Source organism: Macrobrachium rosenbergii, chromosome 43 (assembly GCF_040412425.1).
Source record: "Macrobrachium rosenbergii isolate ZJJX-2024 chromosome 43, ASM4041242v1, whole genome shotgun sequence".
In the NCBI taxonomy this organism is placed as follows: Eukaryota; Metazoa; Arthropoda; class Malacostraca; order Decapoda; family Palaemonidae; genus Macrobrachium; species Macrobrachium rosenbergii.
In genome coordinates this window covers 30,034,476-30,039,124 of record NC_089783.1, presented here as the reverse complement: position 1 = coordinate 30,039,124, position 4,649 = coordinate 30,034,476, and the positions used below count along the sequence as shown (strand labels likewise).

At 33.9% G+C, this 4,649-nt stretch overlaps 1 protein-coding gene across 2 annotated transcripts in view; it reads right to left on the bottom strand.

Annotated features, from left to right (window-relative positions):
• Positions 1–392, bottom strand: part of LOC136828722 (carbohydrate sulfotransferase 8-like) — a 135,978-nt gene extending 135,586 nt beyond the window's left edge. Inside the window, exon 1 of one of the 2 annotated variants that reach the window (XM_067086876.1) lies at positions 117–392. The gene's annotated coding sequence lies outside the window, so the exon portion shown is untranslated. The remainder of the gene's footprint in view (positions 1–116) is intronic. The other variant, XM_067086872.1, reaches the window with a different exon arrangement.
• Between the last annotated feature and the right edge of the window lie 4,257 nt (positions 393–4,649).

Sequence of the window (4,649 nt, the reverse complement as noted above, 5' to 3'; positions counted from 1 at the left end):
AAACAACCGAATTGCTGATTCCTTGTACAAACGGGGATGATTTCACGTAAACAACAAGCAATATAAACAGTATATTCGCAACGGAAAAAATGCGTAAGCAAATGCGTTTCACCTACCTTCAGGAATGGCATTGCGTTGAGACGAACGGACAGCCAGGGCCACTTGAGATTACGCCTACCGCAGCCAAATAAAAATATAATAACAATAGGAAAAAAGATTCCACCCTCTTATGACGCTGCTTATGAAGGAGGCGTTTCCCTTCGGCGGAAGAACTGGATTAGTTTCACTGCGATTATTTAAGAGACAAAGAGAAAAATGAAAAAAAAAAGTCTTTTAAAATGTCTCACGACGGTCTTAAACCAGGATGATGGTTACACAGTCACTGAGGTAAAACCTTCAGCACAGGTCGCATGTGGCTGGATTGGGAAAAAATCTTCCGCAGTACTTCGCGGTATTTCATCCGTTTTCGTCTGTCCCAAAACACACATGCCGTTTTCTTTCGACTTCCTTTAAATCATTCTTATTTCATTCCTTCGTCCACTTTTTAGAATTCATATGTGGGAGGACATTCCTGCCTACGAAACACTTTAATCTTCCTCAAGGAGGGAAAATAATTAATAAAAATAAACACACACGCGCATTTATATGACGTCATTAAGACTTCGGGTTTTAAGCATTCCTGTGCTATAGTTGCCAGGTATCTTGATAGAGTGCAAGTTTTACATATATGATGGCACACAGTTAGAATCATGGAACTCTGTTCTGGGTCAGACGATAGAAATGTTTGTTCATCCATATTAATGAAAGCATTTTACCTGGAATTGGAGTTTTAATGCACAGTTTTCACTAATAACATTAGAATCAGTAGTTGCCGAAAGCTCATGTTACCGACTGCCTATTTTTTTTATCTATTTTTGCGAGGAATTCTGTGTCGGACTGTCGGCCAGAATCTTCAGTCTCTCTCTCTTTCTCTCTCCAGGATGATAAACTTGTTCATGATAACTATTATAAAAATGAAAACGTTAGAGGTAAGATATAGCAAAGTAGGATTATATTACAACTAGTTAAGGAAGCGACCTATTTGTTACCAATCTGCAGTAATACCCGGTATTTTAAAATGAGCCTTTTCATATACTTGGCACAAAGTGAAAGTAAGTGAATAAACAAAACAAAATGATAACAGTAAATTATTACTGAAGTCTCGAGAAACATGGGGAACAGACATTGTATCCTCATGCTAAGCGTCCGAATACTAGTCGCATCCTAATCACAAAGGATTTTAACGGAGTCCTGTTTCCAGTGGATTCCTACCCTAGGCGGCGTTGTAAACTTAGTTGTCGTTAAGTACTGACGGTATCCTAGTTCCAACAATCCCTTATCCTAGTAGAGTCCTAATCCATACCGGTGTCTTCGACCTAACGGTTTCCTAACCTTAACGGTCCTAGACAGGAAAATCCATGCGTGACCCAAATCAAGTTACTAGTTTATTTTGTGGCGCTGGCAAACAGCAATGAAAAAACTATATGTATATATGCGTATACATACATATATATATATATATATATATATATATATATATATATATATATATATATTACAATGAAAATGAAACAATGGATGTAATGATAACCGGTTTTGTCTATATACTGTATATCACACAAAACCGGTCAGGATTTACACCAGTTTCATTTCGTAAAGTTCTTAAATAAATCACGCGGATGTGCGATTATAATTCACACACACGTATATATATATATATATATATATATATATATATATATATATATATATATATATATATATATATATATATATATATATATATATATATATATATATATATATATATATATATATATATATACGTACATCATTTCAGAGTTGTAAGTATAAGTATGCACAATACTTAAAAGGTATTACTAGATATAGAATACTAATAATAATAATGATAAAATAATAACAAAAAAACTACTATTGAAACTACATATATCACGTGAATATGTCTAGCAGCTGTAATGCTATTGCTATTACTACCACTAGGAATAATATTATTATCCAATTCCGCCTAGTAAATACAGTAACAACCAAGCATGGTTACACACCAGATAAAGATTAAGAGGTAAAGAAATAAGTAAAAAGAAAAAAACAATTATGTTAGCTTACAACAAGAGAACAGAAATATCACACCCATAGATTCGGAGCTTTTTTTTTTTAATCTTTTTTGAAGTCAGGCTTTAAAAGGAAATGTTCCCACGTCTGGCATTGTTATTGAAGGCGTCCATACCAATGAGGGGTCTCCTGTTCGCATGGGCCCTGTTGTTTTCTTTGTTGTTTTTTAATTGTTGTTATTGCTGTTATTTTAGTTCTCGACAAACAAAGGCGATGTTTTCTTTCTCGAGGTAATTGGGGGATTCCATCACACATCAACGGTGTTAATATTCCTGGGATAATGAGCTGTAAAGACAGTCATTCCCACCCACTAACACACACGAACATCCACTATGTATGTATGTATGTATGTATGTATTTCCTTGTAGCATTGTAATGTCGATGATAATGTAAACTATACTCAAATAAGAATAAATTTCAAACGATTTTGATGATGAGTCCCACACTCATGACAGGTTTCTCCACGCAGCGAATTAATTCTTTATGGATGCATACTTTACATAGCTTACTGCTGCCAGGATTAATCTATTAAACATGACTGATACTATGATTCTCTGGGGATGATCGGGAGTGTGCAGTAAACTAACCTCGCACGAACAAAATTCAGAATTCAAAATTCAAAATTCCGCGACGACGCGGAACCTCAGATAGAAATTTTCTTCTAATATTTGAAAAAGAACCAAAGAAAACGATAAGCTTAGAAAGTTATAGGGGGGGACCTACCTATTTGTCAACAGCAGTCTACCTCAATTTTCATTCAGGACATTTTTTTTTTTTACTGCATCTATTTGCTTTGGGATGTTCAAACACGTTTAATATAAACAAGTTTATTTTTCACGTTGGTTTTTTTAAAATAAAAAAACTGCTAATTGCCGTTACCGAAGCAATTTACAATTCTTTTCAAACGAACTTTGCAAAAGAGATTGGTTTCCAGCCTGACAGAACTTGCAAATACGTTCTCTTAATAGTATCTATTAAAAACGTGGATATTTCAATGAAAATAGGGCAGTTTCTATGCTGTATTCATTTTCAATCAATGACATTCGTGTAAAAGGATCCACGGTCACTCTTTACTCGTAAGACAAAGTTTGCTAGAAAAAAAAAGAAAAAAAAAGCCAGGGTAGGCCTCCGCTTCTCATAAACTTTAATTTTGGTTCCAAACTGGACTAGTATCTACATGGAACTCCAAGAATTCAAGTTAATATTACCCATCTGTTAAGGCACTGGCTGACGGCATTCCGGTCTTTCTCTTTTTCCTTTATTTTTCCGTCTTCTGACAGATCCCTCATCAACTTCTATCCCTTTTATCAAAAACAAAACCAAACCTGTCAATTACCGGTCTGTTGAGACCTTTTGATCCAGGTGCAATACTCATTAGTACTTAAATCGAGATAGGGTATACTCTGATGAAAAGCAGAGCTAAAAATTCAGTGGTTTTTATTGGGCACTAATGTAAATATCATCATATTGATGTACTTTCTTTAGAACTTCTTCCCCTTATTTTCGCTTCGTATGCGTTCTTCTTTTTCCTTTCTTTTGAACTGCAAAGACTTTGTCAGTTTTGTCTCTGAGATTTATGAAAATTTCTGTACACAGTCGAAGAAAATATAAATGAATGTCTTCAAGTCTGGTACTAGCAATGCACTTGAGGTGGTTGTCTGAATTAAGATATACCAAAAACAAAAACAAAAATTATGCCTTAGATATATATATATATATATATATATATATATATATATATATATATATATATATATATACATATATATGTGTATATACACACACACACACATATATATACAGTATATATATATATATATATATATATATATATATATATATATATATATATATATATATGTATGTATATATATAATGTGTGTGTGTGTGCATGTGTGTATATACATACAATATATATGTTTTATATATATATATATATATATATATATATATATATATATATATATATATATATATTATATACTTTATAAGCACCATGCAATGTGCAATATCGTCCCTGGTACATTGAAACTCTTGTTCCCGCATCAAGTCCTATTGTTCTAATGTCAAACTTAGAAGGTCAGAGCCTATGAAAGAACAAGGATAAAGTTATAGAAAATATTATAGTTCCACGCTGAGGAAGTAACTAAATGACACCAGGTCAGTCTATGATTGACTGGTACTGAGCATTCATCAAGTGGTATTAGCAGAATGGGTAATGAAACCATCATGTGCAATGTTCCTTACAAATGCATGGAAGTTGACTCACATGAGACCAACTGCAATAAAGCTGGTGATTGAAAAGCCAGTAAGGCTTGCCCCTCAATGCAGCTAAAATATGGTAGGATGAGCAGCGCTTGAGGCTGAAGTTGAGGCAACATGGCCAAGCAATGTTGAAGGGCGGAAAATTGTCTGATTTATTTGGCTATTACTGGAAGCAGAGTGAAACACGAACCCTACACAGGTGTGGTAGAGAGAGA